General features: G+C 37.2%; 1 protein-coding gene across 1 annotated transcript in view; it reads left to right on the forward strand.

Moving 5' to 3' along the window:
* FBXO4 (F-box protein 4) overlaps positions 1 to 27,400 on the forward strand; it is a 406,375-nt gene that overhangs the window by 353,133 nt on the left and 25,842 nt on the right. The window contains exon 12 of the transcript XR_010941939.1: positions 10,306 to 10,493. The gene's annotated coding sequence lies outside the window, so the exon portion shown is untranslated. The remainder of the gene's footprint in view (positions 1 to 10,305; positions 10,494 to 27,400) is intronic.

A 27,400-nucleotide genomic window follows, 5' to 3' on the forward strand; every position in this document is an offset into this window, starting at 1 on the left:
TCTTGATCATGCTAGTTATGAGTTATTTCTAATTCCTTAGTAAATAGATATCAAAATATATGGTTGGTAGATAGATAATAGAAACATAGATAGATGATAGATACATGTAGTGTACAGATATTGTGCAATATATAGATCCTTAGTGTTTTGTTGAGGTCAGTAAAATATATATAGTGTGGTATCATTGTGTTGTCTTTAAAGTCTCAGTCTAAAGAACCTCCTCCTGGTAATGAATTAGACAGTGCCTGGGGATGTTTAGAACCTTACCTATTATGATTAATTCTGGTGCCCCAAATGAATAAAAGCAGATAAGTGTATCTCCTACAGAGCTCTGTCTTGATAAGGCTACTTTCTGAGTGGGTCGACTGCGGGTTACACATTGTTAATGACCACCACATTCTAGAGTATGAGTCACTTTAAATGGTTCCACCATAAATCAATCTCTGACGAAGTGTTTATGCAGCATAGTATTCACTCTTGGTGCTTAGGAGAAGCTCCTGGTAATATTCTGTCTCCTCCACATTCTATCTTCTTCATCCACCTCCTCTCCCACCTTTGTCATGGCTCACTCTTGAACGCTTGCCAATTAATTTCCGTCTGTTCAGACCTGGAATAAGCCAAAGTAAATGAATTCGAGGAGTGACCTCACCTGGCTGTATTTACTACCCAGAGTCTCAGGGTCAGAGCATATGAAGCTAATGCTTTTTCTAGGCCTCCCACATCTAAAAGTTATTTAGTCTTTCTTATTGTGGTATCAGACTGCAGAATTCATCCTGTGTGCACACTCACGGGCTTTTTTGGAAATATTACTCACTAGGTGTATTTTCCCATCAGAATATCTGTGGTGTGTTTTTTTTTTTCAACTGCATAAGCTAATATTTTTCCAAATGAATTTCAACTTATTATTTTCTGCCAGGGACACTTATGTATGTCTGGGGCTCAAGCTGCTTGCTGGTCTAGCTGCAGATTTTGTTTTAGGACTAGGACTCTGTTTTTCTGCAGCCCACTAATAAGCCATTAAATGAAACCTTCTTAATATCATTGGAATCAGTCATTCCTTTTAAAGAAAGGCTTCAAATCTTTTCCAACTTCACAGTCCAAGGCAGAAGCCTTAATTTTTCATGACACTGAGCCCTTCCCCCACTTTTTGTATATCTGTTGATTATTTCTTGGGGATTTAAACCATTCTGCAGTATATTTTCAAGCTAAATATTATTTAGTCCACTCTTATAAAGTCAAAGTCCGGCTCATCTAGCATTCACCGTCTCTCCCAGGGTCAAAGTCCTGACCTCCAGCTGACTTGCTCCAGTTCTCATGTAGGGTTTGTAATAGTTCATGGTACACAAGAATTTTTGAAATTCTGGGCTGATGCCCCAAAATAAATAGATGTGATATTGCAAAAAGAGATGTAATCTCTTCCTATAACTAAACTATTTCCAGCCCAGAACTCTCAGTCCCTCCTCATGGGTCCTAAATCATGAGAAAGGGAGGAGCCTAGCTGAGAATAAAAAGTCTTTTGATGCTAAATGATATTAAATCATACTTTAGTGATTTTTAATTCTAAATGATATGTTATTTTCTATTCCTTTATGTTCTTTTCCCACAATTCCTTTTTCCCACCACTTAATTATCAATGATAGCTTTTTTCATTGCACTGTTACAAAAGGAGAGTGAACACATCTTAAAACCAAAGGACAGACTGAATTTCTGAATGAACTTTTGTTGAACACATGGTATGCAAGCAAAAGTAAGAGCCACATTTTGTGGGAAGAAAAGAGATTTTTGTTTGATATGTTTGGCTAGAGATTTTGTTTTCTGAAACTCCAAATACTTGATTTCTCTAAGTAAGAAGAAAGCTAACAGCTAGATTTTAGAGTTTCAAAAATAAGCAATAAAATTGAAGTGTTTACAAAATGATAATGTTAGCCATTCTCCCATCTAAAAGAAAAGGTCAATTAGAAAGTAGGAAGAGGGGAATTAGAAGAGATATGGCTAAGATTTCAATCTTAGATATAGTACCCCTGAGAAATAAGGCAGGAGGATGAAATTTTTAGTTGTTCTAAATTGTTGTAGTTCTAGACTTTGAAGAAACAGATGTCAAGATGGGATTAGACATGAAAGAGATTTATTGGGTAAAACACTTGTGAGAGAAAGTGGGGAGGAAGCCAGGAGAGATGTCGGACTGTGATAAAGGTCTGAGTTCTATGAAGGAGGGAAGGCGAGAGGATGCAGACTACAGTACATTTCTTAGAAGGTTTTGGAAAAGCCTACAGGAAGTCCTTGAGCCAAAGTCACCCATCAGATGAATGCTGTTCCTTCCAGGTAGTTTCCTGACCTTCATATCCTGGCCATGCTCCTCAGTGACTGGGAACAGTCCCTGGGAAGTGTGGCTTCACTCAACCACAGTGATGCATTTCTGAGCATAACAGGTAGAGTTGTGGGTGAATATATACTCTCCAACGTCAAATATCTGAGCAGCACATTTTCCTGAACACCACAGAAACCCTCATGGTGTTACGGTAAATCTTACAGAAGAGAGTAATTGTGCCTAGCTTCTGTTGACTGAAATAAATGCACAACCTAACAGTTGAGCATTATGTTTTATTTGGTAGACAAACTGAGGACTTAAGCCTGGGAGACAGCCTGTCAGATGGCTCTGAGGGATTACTCTGAGGAGGTAAAAGGGAGAAGCCAGGACAAATAGGAGTTTTTGCAACAAAAAACATGTAGTCAGAACATCAGAAGATTACTGTTAAAGAAAAACCAGGTATCTCAAGTTAATGAATTTAGCACTTTTCTGTGTATGGGAAGATGCAAGAGTCTGGGCTCATTGAAATCATTCTTTTGATATGCTCCTTAACTATCTAGAGCCAGTATCCTGGGTTTTTTTCTATTCGGAATCCCCTCAGGATGCACAGTTGGGGGGTGGCTGCAGTGGATGGCAGCTTGATGGCCAAAACATCCTTTATTTACTGATATAGCAGGCAACATTTTTCACCCACACTTCCATCCTGAGAGGGGGCAAGCCTAGGAGTCAAGCTTCAAGTCCAATACAGCACCAATACAGGTGGTCAGATACCAATAACAGAAAAAAAGATCTTGGCAGATTGACTCAGTGTAGTAAGGTAGAGAAACCAAAAAGCTGGTTGGAAATGAGTTAGGGAACCCACAGGATTCTGGTGTCAGTAGGACACTAAATGACATTGTGACCCAAGACAACGGCAGTGACCATGGATATTATTCACCCATGCCAGTAACAGTGGCATTTCAGTCACAGTGTTTGAAAACCAGGTGGGACTAATCACATGTCAGCTGATATCAGAGAACATCACCCAATGTTCAGTCTGGAAGACAACCTACGCCACAGCAAAGGCCAGTGTGGACAGGAACACCTTAGTACTTGCCATGGAAGGCACTCAGTGAGTGGTAAAGACCCCAGTAATTTAGGATGGAGTCCAGATACAGATGCCTGGAAGTGGAGAATAGGAAAACGAAACCAATGTTCTCATCTGGAGCAGAGCAGCATGTGCTTTTATTGATACCTCTAACTTTGGAACAAAATGAGTGTTATACAATTGTTGGATGAGAACATGATTACTTAATTTTGGGGTCATTATGAAAATTGGTGCCACATATATACTTACACCATCAGAATACTAAGATCAGCATGTTTATCTGATTTCTTTAATGAACAAACAAGGAATGAATTACAATATTTATTTGCTTTTCCACACTATGTATCTTTCTAATAAGTTTGAAGCTAATATATCTGAATTCTTTGTAAGTTGTTAACAGTAAGCAGAGCTGATTTCAAGAAAAAAAAGATTCTAATAAGAGCAGACTCAAGTGTTTGCAGAAGAAGCTAAGTGTTAGCCCTATGACAAAGTGCTAGATTTCATCAACTGGGGAATCATTTCAACACTTCAGGGACTTCTATAACAGCAGAAATGAGTGGGAGATTGGGAGACCAAGGTTCTCCCTCTGAGAAGTAAAACTGTGAGGAAGTCAAGACAGGATGGGGAGCTGCAGTTCATGAAACGTGGGCCACGCCATTCTGGGGGTAAAAAACATGAGGCGAAACAGAACTTTTCCCCTGGCTCTACCCTACCCACAATTCCAGGGCCTCCATGCCCCACTCGAAGCCCAATTCCTTCAGTAGAGATTGTGTCTTTCAAGATAAGCACTAGCTCCTGAGCTATCATATGGTGGCTTCACCCTCCTCCCTGCACCAAGGTGTCTTGTTGCTTTTTATTTCTGATAACAGTGAATGGCCACCTCCGGACCGGCCTCCCTGCCTGAGTTCAGAAGAGGAGCAAATGCTTTCCCTCAGGAGGTAAGGAAGCTACTGCTGCTCTATTTTGCCTCTGCTCTCATTTATATTATCAAAATTAATATTTCTGTTGATTCGTGAAGAGCTTTTTCCCTCAGCTCTATTGAGGTATAATTGACAAGTTAAATTTGTACATATTTAGGGTATACAGTGTGATATTTTGATATATGTGTGTATTCAATATGAATTTTTTTTTACCACAATCAAGCTGGCTAACACATCTATCATCTCATATAGTTACTTTTTTTTTTTTTTGGAGAACAAGATCTACTCTTAGCAAATTTCAAGTATACGATACAGTATTGTTAACTGTAGCCACCCTACTGTACATTAGATCTCTAGAAATTAGTCATCCTATATATCTGAAACTCCAAATGAAATAAAATCAGTATCTCAAAGAGACGTCTGCACCCTCATGTTCATTGCAGCATTTTTCACAATATCCAAGATATGGAAACAACCTAAGTGTCTGTCAACAGATGAAGGGACATCGAATATGTGATATATATAAAAATATATACAAATATTATTCAGCCTTAAAAAAGAAGGAAATCCTGTCATTTGCAACAAAAGAGATGGACTTCAAGGGCATTATGCCAAGTGAAATAAGCCAAACAGAGAAGGATAAATACTGCATCATCTCACTCATATGTGGCACCTAAAAATGTTGAACTCTTAGAAACATAGAGCAGAATGGGGGTCACTGGGGCTGAGTGGTGAGGGAAATAGGGAAGTGTTGGTCAAGGAAAAGAGTTTTAACAATCTGTCTCTGCTAAAGATGCCATTGCTCAGAGAGCTTGGGCAGAAGTCTTGAGCAGTTCCTGCTGTGATGATACAAGTCTGTGCCTCAGGGAAGCTGTATGCTGTGTGATCGTGTGATACTAGAATGTGGGTCTTGGAATGGTGCTGCACTATATTACCTATTCTTGTAGAGACTTTCAGGAAACAGTGCTCCCATTTTCATTCTGAGTCCTTCCTCTCCAGCACTCAATACACCCAGTGGCAGATACTGTGTTATGCTCAGTCATTCCTCCCTCAGACCTGTGGCAAATTCCTCACATCAGAGTGTGTCCCTATGTTCCTTTCCCTTGGGATGAATGCCCCACCGTCAGGAACCTCTGCTCTCAGGCCTCCTGCAAGGAACCCTCAACCATGCCATGCATTCCTAAGACCATGGGTAAACACGAGCTCCAGCTGGGACCCATGCTCCAATTCTTTTATCCTTTCATTCAAGACCATTTAGTGAGCTCCTTCCCCAGTAGATACTAAACTGTGTGTAATGTAAGAAGAAATGAGTGAAAGACCTTGCCCTCAAGAAATCTACAATCTTAGCACACTGAGAAGCCCCGAATATAAATAAATTTTCTTGTAACGAGCAATAGAAGAGCAGAGAAACCAAAAATAATTTATCAGAGGCATCTGAGGAAGTTTATGGAAAATTTGACACTAGACTGAACCTTGAAGGATAGGTAGAGTTTGGACAAATATTATCATTGTTGATGTTTTCACAACTTTTCTAAGAAGGATCTGTCCATGTTTAACATGAAGAGAAAAATCATATGACTCAATGACAAATCAATAATACTTTTTAAATATTTGAAAGTCTGTTAACATTGTAGAAGGAGTAGATTTACTCTTTGTAGCTCCAAGGAATAGAAGAGCATTACTGGGTGGGAGTTACAGAAGACAAATTTTTAAAAAGTTTTAAATTTTACCTACTTCTTTAAAAAAAGTCTGCCTTATGAAGTACCTTATCAAGCACATGCTACCTATTAGGGATATCACAGAATAATTGTTCTCAAAGAAGGATCTGGGAACCCCTGAAGTTCCCTGGGACATTTTCAGGGGATCTATGAGGTCAAAATGAATTTAATAATAATACTGTGGTAGGCAGAATAATGCTTTCCCAATGATGTCCATTGGGAAACCAATACACCAATAAACCAATTTCTTTAAAATTAAAGAAATTTTAAACCAGAAGAACTTGAATAATAGTCCATGTTCTAATTTCAGGAACCTGAGAATATGTTACATTAATGGCAAAAGGAATTAAGACTGTAACGAATTAAAGGTGTTAATCATGGGACCTCAAAATAAAGAGATTATGCTGGATTATCTGGGTGGGTCCAATGTAATCACAAGTGTCCATAAAAGTGGAAGAGAGAATCTGAAGAGGGGCCCAGAGAGATGACAGTATGAGAAGGACTGAGCCCAACATTGCTGACCTTGAAGATGGAAAGAGGACATAGCCAAGGAATGTTGGTGGCCTCTCAAAGCTGGAAAAGACAAAGAATCCAGATTCTCCCCGAGAACCTTCAGAAGCAACACAACCCTGCCAACACCTTGATTTTAGCTCAGTGACACCCATTTTGTATTTCTGATCCCCAGAACTATAAGATAATACATTTTAATTTTTCTAAGCCACTAACTCTGTAGTAGTTTGTTACAGCAGTAGTAGAAAACTAATACAAATATAAGATGTCATATGGCTTTTTCACTCTCATTCTCTCATGCATGTACACTGGGGTTCTCCAGGGGCTATTTGAATGAAATAATACAACAGATTGAATACAGAAGCAGATATGAGTATCCATATGTTAAACAGTGCCACTCTTGTAAATTTCTAGAAAACACAGTTATTCCTCATAAAAATGTTATTTATCTTAACATGTAATAGGTCTAGATTTAAATTTCTAATATGTTAAATCTTCATAACTATAACCCACTTAAACCAAAGCTCTTTGGAGTTCTCAATAATTTTTAAGAGTATAAAAGGGATACTGAAACCAAAAAAAGGGACCACCCCTGTTATAATAGGAACTCCTAATTTTGGTGGATAGTTGTGTCTTTCCATTGCTAAGACTATATGAATATATAAAAGGGACCCAGCACAAATGAATTTTGATGTGAGAGACGAGCAGGGAAAATTGTGAATTAGTGAATGAGAGTCATGTTGTGAAGAGCAGGCCAGGGAGATGCACCACATGGTTAATTCTGGAAGGACATTGGTGTTAAAAGATGTTGAGGCTTTGTGGGAGCCGCAGTAAGATGGAAGAAGCAGAAAATACACTTTTACATGTTTTATATATGTGTTTGGTATCCTGCACTACCTTCTCTGCTAGAATATGAAAAAGAAACTCTAAATAAAATAATACACATATAATAGTGTTTGGAGTATATAATATCTGTCTGCCTTTACCCACATTGCTTGAAATAAATAGGGTAGAGGTAGGTGGAACCCAAATTAAAGGTCACCTGTCTCCCTACAAAATAAAATCAACATCTTGAGGCAATGTCCTCTTGGAAGACATAGGAGGGTCTAAAATTTTTATTCAGGCTAAAGCTTTTATTCAAAAAACGTAACTTACTCTTGAGAGCTGCATTATCTCTCTGCAATACTACTTTAATCAGATGGAAAAATAGGTGATTTCCCAGTGTGGGTGATTCCAAGTTTCTAAGGCAAAACTATTTGCACTTGAGCCTGAGAACCTCCCAGTGGATCACTGGAACTATAGCAATACTTTACTGAGGCATAGACCACTTATAGACTGCTGTACTCTGAGTACCAGGAAAAAGGCAAAAGAAGTTTTGAGCTGCATAGATAGAGGTCAAGGATTCTAAGGAGTAAAACTTATGAAATTTGCCATTAGAACAGCCTCTCAACTGCTGTTAACTCTAATTCTACATGCGTCTAACACACTTGCTGATATAATGCTGAGGTCACAGAACCGACAACAGAAGCAGAAAAGTTAGAATTAGAAGGTCAAGAAAAGGAAGAACCCAGGGCAGGCACCCTAATAAGAGGTGCCATTTATTTCTTGCATTCCATATGCCTTCATATATTTTTTCTGTAATCCTGATAATCCTAAAAGGTAAATGCTATTCTTCCATTTTACATGTGAAAGACATCTGGCCTTAGAGTTTGAGTAGCATGCCTGACACTCTACAACACACCCAGACCTGGGTAGGGATCCTCCCTGAGTACTAATCACAGAGGTCAATGTTTACATCCATACATTACAGCATTTTTCTTCCTCCCAAATGGGCTTCTCATCAAAAATTATTTAGAAACAAAATATATAGACAGGGTTTTGAGATAAAAATATCATGCATTCAATACTTAAATGTTGTGATTCCATAAATTCTAATTACCAAAATAAAAGATATTCATTAAAATGTGTTCATTCTTTCTATCCGATCTTTTTCTGTTGCATCTCCCCTCATAGAAGGAATTCAGAGAAAATCTATTTAAATAAAGAATCAGATGATTTTAATGAAGCCATGTTTTTAAAAGGCTGCTTTTATTTTAACTAATTAGATATATTTCAGAATTAGGTCAGAAATAATTCCTCTCCAAAGACTTAACAAAACCAGAATTTCTAGAGTTCATTAAGGAGAGGGTAACAGCCTCCAGTAAGATGCTTTGGAGAAAAGATAGGTGAGTGGCCCAAGGGGATCTAAGCTTCCTTTGAAAATCCCTCAAACAAGAGCAGGCAGGAGTGGGGCACAGGGGAGGGGGCAACATGGAGGAGGGGATGGCTCTGTGGGCTTATTTCTTTTTTTAAGGAAAAAATTCTCTTTTAGTGGTTATTTTCCTTCCTTGTGTCTCAGGAAACCACTAGTCATTTCTAAGTTCTCTACTTCCCAAACCCCTTCCCTTCTCCCCATCCTCTTCCTCTCCCCCACCTCCCCTCCCCTTTCTTTCTCTTTCTCCTCCCCTCCTACCTCTTCTAAATTGTTCTTTACATTCCTTTCCTCCATTCTTTTATTCTTTGTACATTTTTCTCTTCGTTTCTATTTCTTCTTTCTGTTCCACTGTTTTCTTGACATCTTTATTATTTAAGGAAATACTCCAAAGAACAATGCTTTCCTCCCAAATATCACATCATCCTAGAGTTTGGCCAGACCTTAAAGAAGGGGCCCTGAGCTGCCTTCTCCTCTCCTCAAAGAAATAAGAATTTCATCATGGAACCACAGGTTACCTGCTTTCGTCTTATAACACTCTAGCATAAAATTCATCTTTATCCTTCAAAACTACAGACTGTACATTTCAAATATAATGACCTCCTCTATAAATGTAGCAAATTCAACTCTTGTTTTTGCAAAGAATCTCAAAAGCACAAATAACTAATGTATGTAGCTAAATTTCTGTCAGCTCAATGAGGGCAGGGACCATGTTGTTCCTTTTATGTATTTATTTCTCTGGCCATTATATATGCAGAGTCTACACCATATCAGGCACGTAGAAGACCATCCATATTTAGGCTAAAAGAATGAATGAGTGCAAAATTCTATAATTTGACCGTCTATAATTCTTAATTCAGACCAAAACACTAAAGAAATGTTAAACCAGAAGAACTTGGATAATAGTTCTGAAAAGGAATTGATTTGACCTTTTGTTTTATTTATTGTTTTTTGCTCTTTATTTTAATGGAAGAATCTAAAGGGTAAAAATTATATATAATAAAATTTTGCTTAACCAGAGAATGGGAATATATACTTAATTGTACTTTTGGGGGAAAAGAGGAATGTAAAAGACAAAAAGTGAATAGAGGGATATTGAAAAAAAAATCTGAACTCTGAGGATGTTTTGAAGTCAATATGCAAACCAACTCCTACTCCAATATGCATCTATATCCAGAGATCACTGGCTAATGCACAGGGAGGTAAGATCTCCATAGCTCCATAGCTAAGTTGCCTGCTCTAAAGAATTTCTCCTTCTCTGCTGTGTGCATGTATGTACATGCACTGCCTTGCTGACTGACTACATGAATATGAGTGTGTCTCTTTGTCAAACGAATATCAAAATCTTCACCTTACATTACCTATCTCTATTTTAAGAGGGCTTTTCCCCAGCCCGATCTCTCTGAATCCACCCAGAAAAGTACACAAATCTAAAAGAAGAAGGTTCTTGCTGGCTGTGAAATCTCCAACTCAAAGAAAATAATGATTAATATTTCTTTTCTTGTCCTCAGGAATGAACAGAAAACCAGCACAGTGGTGTAGTACCTGCTTGCTAGTTTTCATAAAAATAAAATCATAGAGGGAAAAGACACTTGAATATATCTGCCAATACGTTCATAAACAGCTACAGAAAAAAGTTACTACAAGTGTCAACATGAAGAAAGAAGATAATTTGACTAGGGAAGCAATTGGTTTAAAGGTAAAATATGAAGACCTCTTGAATTCATAAATATATATTCTTTTTTTTCTTTTTAAATCATTAAAGCTAGTACTGTAAACAGAAAAGAGAACAAAGTTTTATTAAAATTTGCTTTGAATAACACTGCAATGAACATGGAGGAGATATCTCCTTCAGATAGTGATTTCATTTTTTTCCAGTAAATACCCATGATTGGAATTGCTGGATCATATGGTAGTTCTATTCTTAACTTTTTTGAGGAACCTCCATACTCTTTTCCATAGTGGCGGCACCAATTTACATTCCCACCAACAGTGCACAAGGGTTCCCTTTTCTCCATATCCTTGCCAACACTTGTTATTTCTTGTCTTTTTGATACTAGCTATTCTAACGAGGTGAGGTGATATATCATTGTGGGTTTTTTCTTTTTTTTTTTCCATTGGAATTTTGATTTGCATTTCCCTATTAGTGATGTTGAGCATCTTTTCATGTGTCTGTTGGCCATCTGTATGTCTTTCTTCTTTGGAAAAATATCTCTTCAGGTCCTCTGCTCATGTTTTTTTTTGTTTGTTTTTTTAACATCTTTATTGGAGTATAATTGCCTTACAATGGTGTGTTAGTTTCTGCTGTATAACAAAGTGAATCAGCTATACATATAAATATATCCCATTATCTGCCTCTTGCATCTCCCTCCAGCCCTCCCTATCCACCAATCTAGGTGGACATTAAGCACCTAGTTGATCTCCCTGTGCTATGCAGCTGCTTCCTACTAGCTATCTATTTTACATTTGGTAGTGTATATATATCCATGCAACTGCCACTCTCTCACTTTGGCCCATCTTACCCTTCCCCCTCCCCGTGTCCTCAAATCCATTCATTACGTCTGTGTCTTGATTCCAATTCTGCCCTTAGGTTCTTCAGAACCGTTTTTTGTTTTTTGAGTTTTTTTTAGATTCCATATGTTAGCATACGGTACTTGTTTTTCTCTTTCTGACTTACTTCACTCTGTATGACAGACTCTAGGTCCATCTATCTCACTACAAATAACTCAATTTTGTTTCTTTTCTTTTTATGGTTGAGTAATATTCCATTGTATATATGTACCACATCTTCTTTATCCATTCATTTGTTGGTGGACGCTTAGGTTGCCTCCATGGCCTGGCTGTTCGAAATAGTGCTGTAATGCACATTGTGGTACATGACTATTTTTGAATTATGGTTTTCTCCAGGTATATGCCCAGTAGTAGGGTTGCTGGTTCGTATGTTAGTGCTATTATTTGTTTTTTAAGGAACCTCCATACTGTTCTCCATAGTGGCTCTATAAATTTATATTCCGACCAACAGTGAAAGAGGGCTCCTTGTTCTCCACACCCACTCCAGCATTTACTGTTTATAGGTTTTATGATGATGGCCATTCTGACTGGTGTGAGGTGATACTCATTGTAATTTTGATTTACATTTCTCTAATGATTAGTGATGTTGAGCATCCTTTCATGTGTTTGTTGGCAATCTGTATGTCTTCTTTGGAGAAATGTCTATTTAGGTCTTCTGCCCATTTTTGGATTGGTTTGTTTGTTTATTCAATATTGAGCTGCATGAGCTTCTTGTGTATTTTGGAGATTAATCCTTTGTCAGTTACTTCATTTGCAAATATTTTTTGCCATTCTGAGGGTTGTCTTTTCATCTCCTTTATGGTTTCATTAGCTGTGCAAAAACTTTTAAGTTTCATTAGGTCCCATTTGTTTATTTTTATTTCCATTTCTTTAGGAGGTGGATCAAAAAGAATCTTGCTGTGATTTATGTCATAGAGTGTTCTGCCTATGTTTTCCTCTAGGAGTTTTATAGTGTCTGGCCTTATATTTAGGTCTTTAATTCATTTTGAGTTAATTTTTGTGTATGGTGTTAGGGAGTGTTCTAATTTCATTCTTTTACACGTAGCTGTCCAGTTTTCCCAGCACTACTTATTGAAGAGGCTGTCTTTTCTCCATTGTATATTCTTGCCTCTTTTATCAAAGATAAGTTGACCATATGTGCATAGGTTTATCTCTGTGCTTTCTATCCTGTTCCATTGATCTATATTTCTGTTTTTGTGCCAGTACCATACTGTCTTGATTACTGTAGCTTTGTAGTATAGTCTGGAGTCAGGGAGCCTGATTCCTCCAACTCTGTTTTTCTTTCTCAAGATTGCTTTGGCTATTCGGAATCTTTTGTGTTTCCATACAAATTGTGAATTTTATTGTTCTAGTTCTGTGAAAAATACCAGTGGTAGTTTCATAGGGATTGCATTGAATCTGTAGATTGCTTTGGGTAGTATAGTCATTTTCACAATGTTGATTCTGCCAATCCAAGAACATGGTATGTCTCTCCATCTGTTTGTATCATCTTTAATTTCTTTCATCAGTGTCTTATAGTTTTCTGCATACAAGTCTTTCATCTCCTTAGGTAGGTTTGTTCCTAGGTATTTTATTCTTTTTGTTGAAATGGTAAATGGGAGTGTTTCATTAATTTCTCTTCCAGTTTTTCATCATTAGTGTATAGGAATGCAAGAGATTTCTGTGCATTAATTTTGTATCCTGCTACTTTACCAAATTCATTGATTAGCTCTAGTAGTTTTCTGCTGGCATCTTTAGAATTCTCTATGTATAGAATCATGTCATCTGCTAACAGTGACAGGTTTATGTCTTCTTTTCTGAGTTGGATTCCTTTTATTTCTTTTTCTTCTCTGCTTGTTGTGGCTAAAACTTCCAAAACTGTGTTGAATAATAGTGGTGAGAGTGCACAGCCTTGTCTTGTTCCTGATCTTAGGGGAAATGCTTTCAGTTTTTCACCATTGAGAACGATGTTAGCTGTCGGTTTGTCCTATATGGCCTTTATTATGCTTAGGTAAGTTTCCTCTATGCCTACTTTCTGGAGGGTTTTTATCATAAATGTGTGTTGAATTTTGTTGAAAGCTTTTTAAGCATATATTGAGATGATCATATGGTTTTCTCCTTCAATTTGTTAATATGGTTTATCACACTGATTGATTTGCATATATTGAAAAATCCTTGCATTCCTGGAATAAACCCCACTTGATCTTGATGTATGATCCTTTCAATGTGCTGTTGGATTCTGTTCCCTAGTATTATGTTGTGGAATTTTACATGTATGTTCATCAGTGATATTGGCCTGTAGTTTTCTTTTTTTGTGACATCTTTGTCTGGTTTTGGTATCAGGATGATGGTGGCCTTGTAGAATGAGATTGGGAGTGTTCCCTCTGCTATATTTTGGAAGAGTTTGAGGAGGATAGGTGTTTTCTGTTCTCTAAATGTTTGATAGAATTAGCCTGTGAAGCCATCTGGTCCTGGACTTTTCTTTGTTGGAATATTTTTAATCACAGTTTGAATTTCAGTGATTGTGATAGGTCTGTTTATATTTTCTATTTCTTCCTGGTTCAGTCTCGGAAGGTTGTACTTTTCTAAGAATTTGTCCATTTCTTCCAGGTTGTCCATTTTATTGGCATATAGTTGCTTGTAGTAATCTGTCATGATCCTTTGTATTTCTGCAGTGTCAGTTGTTACTTCTCCTTTTTCATTTCTGATTCTATTGATTGGAGTCTTTTCCCTTTTTTTCTTGATGCATCTGGCTAATGGTTTATCCGTTTTTTATCTTCTCAAAGAACCAGCTTTTAATTTTCTTGATCTTTGCAATCATTTCCTTCATTTCTTTTTCCTTTCTTTCTGATCTGATTTTTATGATTTCTTTCCTTCTGCTAACTCTGGGGTTTTTTTCTTCTTCTTTCTCTGATTGCTTTAGGTGTAAGGTTAGGTTGTTTATTTGAGATGTTTCTTGTTTCTTGAGGTAGGATTGTATTGCTATAAACTTCCCTCTTAGAACTGCTTTTGCTGCATTCCATAGGTTTTGGGTCATTGTGTTTTCATTGCTATTTGTTTCTAGGTATTTTTTTATTTCCTCTTTGATTTCTTCAGTGATCTCTTGGTTATTTAGTAGTGTATTCTTTAGCCTCCACGTGTTTGTACTTTTTACAGTTTTTTTCCTGTAATTGATATCTAGTCTCATATCATTGTGGCCAGAAAAGATACTTGATACGATTTTAATTTTCTTAAATTTACCAAAGCTTGATTTGTGACCTAAGATATGATCTATCCTGTATAATGTTCCATGAGCACTTGAGAAGAAAGTGTATTCTGTTATTTTTGGATGGAATGTCCTATAAATATCAATTAAGTCCATCTTGTTTAATGTATCATTTATAGCTTGTGTTTCCTTATTTATTTTCATTTTGGATGATCTGTCCATTGGTGAAAGTGGGGTGTTAAAGTCCACTACTATGATTTTGTTACTGTGAATATCCACTTTTATGGCTGTTAGCATTTGCCTTATGTATTGAGGTGCTCCTGTGTTGGGTGCATAAATATTTACAATTTTAAATCTCTTCTTGGATTGATCCCTTGATCATTATGGAGTGTCTTTCCTTGTCTCTTGTAATAGTCTTTATTTTAAAGTCTATCTTGTCTGATATAGGAATTGCTACTCCAGCTTTCTTTTGATTTCCATTTGCATGGAATATCACTTTCAGTCTGTATGTGTCCCTAGGTCTTAAGTGGGTCTCTTGTAGACAGCAGGTATATGGGCCTTTTTTTTGTATCCATTCAGCCAGTCTATGTCTTTTGGTTGGAGCATTTAATCCATTTACATTTATGGTAATTATCAACATGTATGTTCTTATTACCATTTTCTTAATTCTTTTGGGTTTGTTATTGTAGGTCTTTTCCTTCTCTTGTGTTTCATGCCTAGAGAAATTCCTTTAGCATTTGTTGTAAAGCTGGCTTGTTGGTGCTGAATTCTCTTAGCTTTTGCTTGTCTGGAAAGGTTTTAATTTCTCTGTCGAATCTGAATGAGATCCTTGCTCGGTAGAGTAATCTTGGTTGCAGGTTTTCCCTTTCATCACTTTAAATATGTCCTTCCACTCCCTTCTGTCTTGCAGAGTTTCTGCTGAAATATCAGCTGTTAACCTTATGGGGATTCCCTTTTATGTTATTTGTTGTTTTTCCTTTGCTGCTTTTAATATTTTTTCTTTGTATTTAATTTTTGATAGTGTGCTTAATATGTGTTTTGGCATGTTTTTCTTTGGATTTATCCTGTATGGGACTCTCTGCACTTCCTGGACTTGATTGACTATTTCCTTTCCCATATTAGGGAAGTTTTTAACTACAATCTCTTCAAATATGTTTTCAGACCCTTTCTTTTTCTCTTCTTCTTCTGGGACCCCTATAATTCAAATATTGGTACATTTAATGTTGTCTCAGAAGTCTCAGAGACTTTCCTCAGTTCTTTTTTCTTTATTCTGATCTGTGGTAGTTATTTACACTCTTTTGTCTTCCAGGTGACTTATCCATTCTTCTGCCTCAGTTATTCTGCTATTGATGCTTTCTAGAGAATTTTTAATTTCATTTATTGTGTTGTTCATCATTGTTTGTTTGCTCTTTAGTTCTTCTAGGTCCTTGTTAAACGTTTCTTGTATTTTCTCTTTTCTATTTCCAAAATTTTAGATCATCTTTGCTATCATTACCCTGAATTATTTTTCAGGTTGAGTGCCTATTTCTTCATTTGTTTGGTCTGGTGGCTTTACGTTGCTCCTTCATCTGCTGCATATTTCTCTGTCTTCTCATTTTGTTTTACCTATTGTGTTTGGGGTCCCCTTTTTGCAGGCTACAGATTCATAGTTCCCATTGTTTTTGGTGTCTGCCCTCAGTTGGTAAGGTTGTTTCAGTGTGTAGTGTAGGCTTCCTGGTGGAGGGGGCTGGTGCCTGTGTTCTGGTGGATGAGACTGGATCTTGTCTTTCTGGTGAGCAGGACTGCATCTGGTGGTGTGTTTTGGGGTGTGTGTGTACTTATGATTTTACGCAGCCTCTCTGCTAATTGGTGATGTTGTGTTCCTGTCTTGCTCATTGTTTGGCATAGGGTGTCCAGCACTGTAGCTTGCTGGTCGTTGAGTGGAGCTGGGTCTTAGCATTGGGATGCAGATCTCAGGGAGTGCTTTCGCTGTTTGATATTACATGGGGCCAGGAGGTCTCTGGTGGACCTATGTCCTGAATTTGGCTCTCTCACCTCAGAGTCTCTGGCCTGACACGCAGCTGTGCACCAAGACCCTGTCAGCCACAAGGCTCAGAAGAAAAGGGAGATTAAAAAAATGAAATAAAGAAAGAAAAATAATAAAAGAAAATAAGTTATTAAAATAAAAAAATTATTAAAAATTTTAAAAGTAATAAATAAAAGAAAGAAGGAAAGTAGAGAGCAACCAAACCAAAAATCAAATTCACCAATGATAAGTAGCACTAAAAAGTATACTAAAAAAAAAGGAAGGAAAAAATAAAGGACAGACAGAACTCTAGGGCAAATTGTAGAAGCAAAGCTATACAGACAAAATCACACAAAGAAGCATACACATACACACTCACAAAAAGAAAAAAAGAAAAAGAAAAAATATATATAAAAAGGAAGAGAGCAACCAAATCAATAAACAAATCTACCAATGATAATAAGCTCTAAATACTGAACTAAGATAAACATAAAGCCAGAACAAATTAGATGCAGGAAGTAAACCCCAAGTCTACAGTTGCTCCCAAAGTCCACTGCCTCAATTTTGGGATGATTCATTGTCTATTCCAGTATTCCAGAGATGCAGGTACATCAGGTTGATTGTGGAGATTTAATCTGCTGCTCCTGAGGCTGCTGGGAGAGATTTCCCTTTCTCTCCTTTGTTCACACAGTTCCTGGGGTTCAACTTTGGATTTGGCCCTGCCTCTGCGTGTAGGTCGCCTGAGGGTGTCTGTTCCCGCCCAGACAGGACGGGGTTAAAGGAGCAGCTGATTAGGGGGTTCTGTGTCACTCGGGCAGCGCGGGGGAGGGGTATGGAATATGGGGCAAGCCTGTGGCGACAGAGGCCAGCGTGACATTGCAACAACCTGAGGCTTACCTTGTGTTCTCCTGGGGAAGTTGTCCCTGGATCACAGGACCCTGGGCGTGGCGGGCTGCACAGGCTCCCGGAATGGGAGGTGTGGATGGTGACCTGTGCTTGCACACAGGCTTCTTGGTGACTGCAGCAGCAGCCATAGCGTTTCATGCCTCTTGGGTCCACGCTGATAGCCATGGGTCGTGCCCATCTCTGGAGTTCATTTAGGCGGTGCTCTGAATCCCCTGTCCTCATGCACCCTGAAACAATGGTCTCTTGCCTCTTATGCAGTTCCAGACTTATTTTCAGACTCCCTCCCTGCTAACTGTGGTACATTAGCCCCCTTCAGGCTGTGTCCATGCAGCCAACCGCAGTCCTCTCCCTGGGATCTGAACTGCGAAGCCTGAGCCTCAGCTCCCAACCCCCAGTCAGACAAGCTTCTCAGGCTGGTGAGTGCTGGTTGGCACTGATCCTCTGCGCAGGAATCTCTCCGCTTTGCCCTCTGCATCCCTGTTGCTGCACTCTCCTCCATGGCTCTGAAGCTTCCCACACACACACACACACCGTTTCCACCAGTGAAGAGTCTTCCTAGTGTGTGGAAACTTTTCTTCCTTCACAGCTCCCTTCCACTGGTGCAGGTCCCATCCTTATTCTTTTGTCTCTATTTTTCCTTTTTTCTTTTGCCCTACCCAGGTACGTGGGGAGTTTCTTGCCTTTTGGGAAGTCTGAGGTCTTCTGCCAGCATTCAGTAGGTGTTCTGTAGGAGTTGTTCCACATGTACATGTATTTTTGATGTATTTGTAAGGAGGAAGTTCATCTCCACGTCTTACTCCTCCACCATCTTGAAAGTCCCCCTCTGCCTATGTTTTTAATCGGATTGGTTTTTAGCTATTGAGTTGTATGAGTTCCTTATATATTTTGGATATTAACACCTTATCAGATAGATGGTTTGCAATATATACATGTATCAAATCATCACATTGTACAGCTTAAACTTATACAATGTTATGTGTCAATTATATTTTAATAAAGCTGGGAAAAAAACAAGAATAAATTTAGGTTGCATAGGCTCTGGAACTCTAGATGCATTCATACATTTTTAAGTCCATGAAATACTTAAAATTTTCTGTTTCAATATCTTTCCCTATAAATATAGATCATCATGTTAGCCCATTTAAACACAGTTGATCTGAGACATGGATAAGGAGCCCACTGTAAGGAATCTGAGCCCTTTGAGGCCAGAGAGCTCTTTTCTGTCATTGCCACAGGCAACACCATTACCTGGTACCATGTTCAGTGTTCTTTTCAAAACCTAGTGATTTTGTTTCCCTGACTTTAAGGGGAAAGGGCCAAATGAGAATGATTACTTAACTTTTAAGAGAGCCAATGCAGTCATTTTATTAAAAATTAAACTGTAACCACCTTTACTCAAATTCAGTTCTGTTAGTCATATATTGAGATGATGTCTTTTCTCTGAGTAACTCAGGAACTGTGAAAATGAGCTCCAGAAATGAAATTCAAATTTAGTTTAAAATACAACAGAAGACTGAATGAATGAAAATCAGAGAAGAGGAAGAGGCGTGTCAACAGTGGAATAGCTGCCTGTTGTGCCCAAGACACCAACACCCAGGATTAAAGGGATTCTGCAGCTCTGGCCAGTCCCTGCTCTGATATAGGGCACTGGATCTCAGATAAAGTCTTCAGGAAGCCTTGTTCTTGGGATTTTAGGACCTGGGACCCACAATATGCAGGAAATATGTTCCCCTCCTTGGAAAGTATGGTAGTCCTATACCAAGGGCTACTGATAAAAAAACCTCTAAACAGTAAAAGGGCCCCACCACATATTGGAGCTTGCAGCAGAGATTGTCAGTGGCCCTTCAGCCCAGGCTCTCTTTGCTCTGGAGTATTATATTCCCAATTTTTAGTTACACAAATAGCTATACTGCATAGTGATTGTAGTTTTCAGCCTCTTTTCCACCTACGGGTTGAAATGCAGTGAAATCTTTTGATAAAATTCAGTAATGTGAGGGAAAATAAAGAACTCAGTAAATTAGAAATAAAAGGGGACTTCCTTAATATAACAGATGATATCTGTAAAAAAAATTCCTACAATAAATATTATACTTAAAGGTAAAAATTTTGAATATTTCTCTTTGGGGTAAGGAATGAGAAGAGAATGCATGAGAGTATCACTTCTGTTCGACCCTGAACTGGAAGGTCTAGTGATCACTAAAAGGCAAAGCAATAAAAAAATTTAAAACTTATGCAGGTTGGAAAGGAAGAAACAAAACTACCGCTATTCACAAATGATACAATGATGTGTATAAAAATTCCAAGAATTATGAGATAAACTATTAATGTTAATAATAGGGCTGAGCAAAGTCCCAGAATTAAAAGTCAATATATGAAATAAACCATATTTTCAGACAACAGAATCAAACAGAAAATGAAATCTTTAAAAAGATACCATTTATAAGCATATCAACAAATATAAAGTACTGAGAATAAATCTAACAAAAACATGCAAGATTTCTACAGGGGAAATTTTAAAACCTTACTGAAAGTACTAAAATAGAATTAAATAAATAGAGAAAATACTTTGTTCATAGAAAGGAAGACAATATTACAAAATTATAAATTCTTCCCAGATTAATTTATAAATTCAATGTGATCTCAATCCAAATACTAACTACTTGTGTGCATGCATGCATGTGTGTATGTATGTGATTTCACAAGTTGTTTCCAAAATTTTACAAAAATGCAAAAGACCAAAACTAACCAAAACACTCTTCAAAATAAATTAAAAAGTGGGGGAATTTGACAGGAAGCTTCCTTTTAAATCTCTGATAATCAAGACAGTGTTTATTGATCAGATATAAATAAAAAGATTAATGGAACAGAATAGATAACTGGAAACAGTCCCATGTGAATGTAATTTATAATAGATGTGACACTCAGAGCACTGAGAAAAAGAATTTTTTAAGAAAATTAATAGACTTTTTTTTTTAGCAGTTTTAGGTTTATAGAAAATTGAGCAGAGTGTACAGAGCAGAGTTCCCAACTATCCTCACCTCACCCTCCAATTTCCCCTGTTATTTACATCTTGTAATTGTAACATTTATTGCAATTAATGTGACAATACTAATATATTATTAACTAAATTTCATACTTTACACTAGGGCTCACACTTTGTGTTGCACATTTTTTATGTGTTTTGACAAATGTATAATGACATGTGTCCATCAATTCTGTATCATACAGAATAGTTTCACTGCCTTAAAAATCCCCTGTGCTCTGCCTATTCATCCTTCCCTCTCTCCTAACCCCAGCTCCTGGCAACCACTTGTCTTTTTTCTTAATTGAAGTGTAGTTAATTTACAATTTTGTGTTAGTTTCAAATGCATGGCAAAGTCACTCAGTTATATATATAAACATATATATACATCCTTTTCTTTTTCAGATTCTTTTCCATTATAGATTATTACAAGATATTGAGTATAGTTTCCTGTGCTATACAGTAGATCCTTGTTGCTTATCTATTTTAAATACAGTAGTGTATATATGTTAATCCCAAACTCCAAATTTTTCTCCCCCCATCCGCTTTAGTAACTGTAAGTTTGTTCTCTATGTCTGTGAGTCCATTTCTGTTTTGTAAATAAGTTCATTTGTATCATTTTTTTCAGATTCCATATATAAGTAATATCATATGATATTTGCCTTTCTCAGTCTGACTTACTGCACTTCATATGATAATCTCTAGGTCTATCCATGTTGCTGCAAATGGCATTATTTCCTTTTTTATGACTGTAATTTTAACCACAGGTCTTTTTAATGAAAAACATACTTTCAAATAAATGGCTTCAGGACAATTAACTATACATAGGTAAAAATTTTTTTTAATTCAATCTTTACCTCACCCCAAATACAAATTCAGTCACAGATAGATTAAAAATCTAAATGTATAAGCCCAAACTATAAAGTTTTAGAGAAGAATATAAGAGGATATCTTTATAACCTTGTGCTGTAGACAGATTTCATAAACAAGATACAAAAGCACCAACTGTAAAGGAAAACATGATAAATTTGACATTAAAATTAAGACATCTGTTCATCAAATGACATAAAAAGAGTGAAAAGATAAGTCATAAAGTGGGGAAAGAAAGATGTTTGCAGCAATGTAACCAAAAATGAACTACTAACATATATATAGAAAATATAGAGAGCTATAAAGCAATCTCCCAAAAGACAAAAAACCATACACAAAAATGTTCATAGTAACATTTTTCATAATGGCAAAAATCTAAAAACAATTATAAACCCATTAACAGAATGAATAAATTATGCTGAACTCATACAACGGAGTACTACAGCACTAAAAATAAATGAGGTACAGAGATCCACAGAAATACGGATGTCTCAAAATATGTTGGAGAAAATCATAAAAATACATATAGCATAATTCTGTTTATATAAAATCCAGAAACGGGCAAAAGTGAACTCTAAAGTTTAGGAATACATAAAGAAATGGAAAGAAAAGTTTACTATAAAAGGCATGGCAGGGGCTTCCCTGGTGGCGCAGTGGTTGAGAGTCTGCCTGCCGATGTGGGGGACATGGGTTCATGCCCCGGTCTGGGAAGATCCCACATGCCGCGGAGTGGCTGGGCCTGTGAGCCATGGCCGCTGAGCCTGCGCGTCCAGAGCCTGTGCTCTGCAACGGGAGAGGCCACAACAGTGAGAGGCCCACGTACCGCAAAAGAAAACAAAAACCTAAAAGTCATGGCAGGAGTTATCTCTAAGAGGGGAGTAGATTGTCACTAGGAAAGGATGCACTAAGGGTTTATGGAAAACCATTAGTGATCTATTTCTGGAAGTGTCTGTTCACTTTAGAAACATTTATAAGGTAGTCCATATATGTTTTATACATTTATTTGTATTGTGTTTCATTTAAAATGTTAATATTTAAAATGTGAGTTTAAAATAAAACCACCTAGGGTGGAGTCAAGATGACGGACTAGGAGGACACGGAATTCATGTCTCTGCTCAACTAGGGCACCTACCAGGCATCGGTGGGGGACCATGGACACCTAACGGGATGGGAGGAACCCCCAGTAACCAGCTTGTGGGATCTTGGTTCCCAGGCCAGAGATTGGGCCCAAGCTCCTGTGGTGTGAGCTCCGAGTCAAAACCACTGGACTAACAGAGAACCTCAGACACCAGGGACTATTAATCAGAGTGAGGCCTCCCAGAGGTCCTATTCTCAGCACCAAGACCCGACTATATCCAACTGCCTGCAAACTCCAGTGCTGGACGCCTCAGACCAAACAACCAGTAAGACAGGAAAACAGCCCCACCTGTAAAAGAAAAAGAGAGAAACAACCAAAAAATGTGTTACAGAAGAAGGAGCAAGGTAAAAACCTACAAAATCAAATAAATGAAGATGAAATAGGCAACCAAGCTTAAAAAGAATTCAGATTAATGATAGTAAAGATGATCCAAAATCTCGGAAACAGAATGGAGAAAATACAAGAAACATTTAACAAGGATGTAGAAGAGATAAAGGGCAGACAAACAGTGATGAACAACACAGTAACTGAAATTAAAAATACTCTAGAAAGAATCAATAGCAGAATAACTGATGTAGAAGAACAGATAAGTGAGCTGGAAGATAAAATGGTGGAAATAATTGCCAGGGAGCAGAATAAAGAAAAAAGAATGAAAAGAATTAAGGACAGTCTCAGAGACCTCTGGGACAACATTAAATGCACCAACATTCGAATTATAGGGGTCCCAGAAGAAGAAGAGAAAAAGAAAGGGTCTGAAAAAATATTTGAAGAGATTATAGTTGAACACTTCCCTAACATGGGAAAAGAAATGGTCACTCAAGTTCAGGAAACACAGAGAGTACCATACAGGATAAACCCAAAGAGAAACATATTAATCAAACTATCAAAAATTAAATACACAGAAAAAATATTAAAAGCAGCAAGGGAAAAGCAATAAGTAATATACAAGGGAATCCCCATAATGTTAACAGCTGATCTTTCAGCAGAAACTCTTCAACCCAGAAGGGAGTGGAAGGACATATTTAAAGTGAGGAAGGGGAAAAATCTACATCCAAGATTACTCCACCCAGCAAGGATCTCATTGAGATTCGACAGAAAAATTAAAACCTTTACAGACAAGCAAGTTAAGAGAATTCAGCACCACCAAACGAGTTTTACAACAAATGCCAAAGGAAATTCTCTAGGCAGGAAACACAAGAGAAGGAAAAGATCTACAATAATAAACCCCAAACAATTAAGAAAATGGTAATAGGAACATACATATTGATAATTACCATAAATGTAAATGGATTAAATGCTCCAACCAAAAGACATACACTGGCTGAATGGATACAAAAATAAGACCCATATATATCGTGTCTACAAGAGTCCCACTTCAGTCTAGGGACACATACAGACTGAACATGAGAGAATGGAAAAAGATATTCCATGCAAATGGAAATCAAAAGAAAGCTGGAGTAGCAATTCTCATATCAGACAAAATAGATTTTAAAATAAAGACTATTACAAGAGACAAAGAAGGACAGTACATAATGATCAAGGGATCAACCCAGGAAGATATAACATTTGTAAATACTTATGCACCGAACATAGGAGCACCTCAATACATAAGGCAAGTGCTAACAGCCATAAAAGGGGAAATTGACAGTAACACAATCACAGTAAGGGATTTAACACCCCAGTTTCACAGATGGACTGATTATCCGAAATGAAAATAAATAAGGAAACACAAGCTTTAAGTGACACATTAAACTTGATGGACTTAATTGATATTTATAGGACATTCCATCCAAAAACAACAGAATACACTTTCTTCTCAAGTGTTCATGGAACACTCTCCAGGATAGATCATATCTTGGGTCAAAAATGTAGCCGTGGTAAATTTAAGAAAATTGAAGTCTTATCAAGTATCTTTTCCAACCACAACGCTATGAGACTAGATGTCAATTACAGGAAAAAGAACTATAAAAACTACAAATACATGGAGGATAAACAATACACTACTGAATAACCAGGAGATAACTGAAGAAGTCAAAGAGGAAATCAAAATATACCTAGAAACAAATGACAATGAAAACACCACGACCCAAAACGTATGGGTTGTAGCAAAAGCAGTTCTAAGAGGGAGGTTTATAGCAATACAGTCCTACATCAAGAAACAAGAAAACTCTCAAATAAACAACCTGACCTTGCACCTAAAGCAATTAGAGAAAGAAGAACAAAAAATCCCCAAAGTTAGCAGAAGGAAAGAAATCATAAAGATCAGATCAGAAATAAATGAAAAACAAATGAAGGAAGCAATTGCAAAGATCAATAAAACTAAAAGCTGTTTCTTTGAGAAGATAAACAAAATGGATAAACCATTCACCAGGCTCATCAAGAAAAAAAGGGAGAAGACTCAAATCAACAGAATTAGAAATGAAAAAGGGGAAATAATAACTCACTGCAGAAATACAAAGGATCATGAGAGATTATTACAAGAAACTATATGTCAATAAAAATGACAACCTGGAAGAAATGGACAAATTCTTAGAAAAGTACAACCTTCCAAGATTGAACCAGGAAAAAATAGGAAATATAAACAGACCAATTCCAAGCACTGAAATTGAAACTGTGGTTAAAGATCTTCCAACAGACAAAAGCCCATGACCAGATGGCTTCACAGGCGAATCCTATCAAACATTTAGAGAAGAACTAACATCTACACTTCGCAAATTCTTCCAAAGTAGAGTAGAGGGAGGAACACTTCCCAACTCATTCTATGAGGCCACCATCACCCTGACACCAAAACCAGACAAAGATGTCACAAAAAAACAAAACTACAGGCCAATATCACTGATGAATAGAGATGCAATAATCCTCAACACAATACTAGGAAACAGAATCCAACAGCACATTAAAAGCATCATACACCATGATCAGCTGGGGTTTATCCCAGGAAAGCAAGGATCTTTCAATATAGGTAAATCAGTCAATGTGATACATCATATTAACAAACTGAAGGATAAAAACCATATGATCATCTCAATATATGCAGAAAAAGCTTTCAACAAAATTCTACACCCATTTATGTCAAAAACTCTCCAGAAAGTAGGCATAGAGAGAATTTACCTCAACATAATAAAGGCCATATATGACTAACCCACAGCCAACATTGTTCTCAGTGGTGAAAATCTGAAACCATTTCCTCTAAGGTCAGGAATAAGACTAGGTTGCCCACTCTCACCACTATTATTCAACATAGTTTTGGAAGTTTTAGCCACAGCAAGCAGAGAAGAAAAAGAAATAAAAGGAACCCAAATCGGAAAAGAAGAAGTAAAACTGGCACTGTTTGCAGATGACGTGATTCTATACATAGAGAGTCTTGAAGATGCCAGCAGAAAACTACTAGAGCTAATCTATGAATCTGGTAAAGTAGCAGACACAAAATTAATGTAAAGAAATCTCTTGCATTGCTATACACTAATGATGAAAGATCTGAAAGAGACTTAAGGAAACACTCTCATTTACCATTGCAACAAAAAGAATAAAATACCTAGGAATAGACCTAACTAAGGAGACAAAAGAAGTGTATGCAGAAAACTATAAGACACTGATGAAAGAAATTAAAGATGATACAAACAGATGGAGAGATATACCATGTTCTTGGATTAGAAGAATCAACATTGTGAAAATGACTATACTATCCAAAGCAATCTACAGATTCAGAGAAATCCCTATCGGCCTACCAATGGCATTTTTCACAGAACTAGAACACAAAAGTTACCGAATAGCCAAAATAATCTTGAGAAAGAAAATGGAGCTAAAGGAATCAGACTCCCTGACTTCAGAATGTACTACAAACCTACAGCAATCAAGACAATATGGTACTGGCACAAAAACAGAAATATAGATCAATGGAACAGGATAGAAAGCCCAGAGATAAACCCACGCACATATGGTCACCTTATCTTTGATAAAGGAGACAATAGTATACAATGGAGAAAAGACAGTCTCTTCAATAAGTGGTGCTGGGAAAACTGGACAGCTATGTGTAAAAGAATGAAATTACAACATTTCCTAAAACCATACACAAAAATAAACTCAAAATGGATTAAAGACCTAAATGTAAGACCAGACACTATAAAACTCATAGAGGAAAACATAGGCAGAACAGTCTAGGACATAAATCACAGCAAGATCCTTTTGACCCACCTCCTAGAGAAATGGAAATAAAAATAAACAAATGTGACCTAAGAAACTTAAAAGTTTTGCACAATAAAGCAAACCTTAAACAAGACGAAAAGACAACCCTCAGAATGGGAGAAAATATTTGCCGATGAAACAACTGACAAAGGATTAATCTCCAAAATATGCAAGTAGCTCATGCAGCTCAACTTCAAAAAAACAAACAATCCAATCTAAAATTGGGCAGAAGACCTAAATAGACATTTCTCCAAAGAAGATATACTGATTGCCAACAAACACATGAAAGGATGCTCAACATCACTAATCATTAGAGAAATGGAAATCAAAACTACAATGAAGTATCACTTCAAACCAGTCAGAATGGCCATCATCAAGATATCTACAAACATTAAGTGCTGGAGAGGGTGTGGAGAAAAGGGAAACCTCTTGCACTCTTGGTGGGAAATTAAATTGATAAAGCCACTACGGAGAACAGTGTGGAGGTTCCTTAAAAAACTAAAAATAGGACTAGCATATGACCCAGCAACCCCACTACTGGGCATATACCCTGAGACAACCATAATTCAAAAAGAGTCATGTACCACAATGTTCATTGCAGCTCTATATACAACAGCCAGGACATGGAAGCAACCTAAGTGTCCATCAACAGATGAATGGATAAAGAAGATGTGGCACATATATACAATGGAATATTACTCAGCCATAAAAATAAACGAAGTTGA

This window comes from Pseudorca crassidens, chromosome 3 (assembly GCF_039906515.1).
Source record: "Pseudorca crassidens isolate mPseCra1 chromosome 3, mPseCra1.hap1, whole genome shotgun sequence".
Lineage (NCBI taxonomy): Eukaryota > Metazoa > Chordata > Mammalia > Artiodactyla > Delphinidae > Pseudorca > Pseudorca crassidens.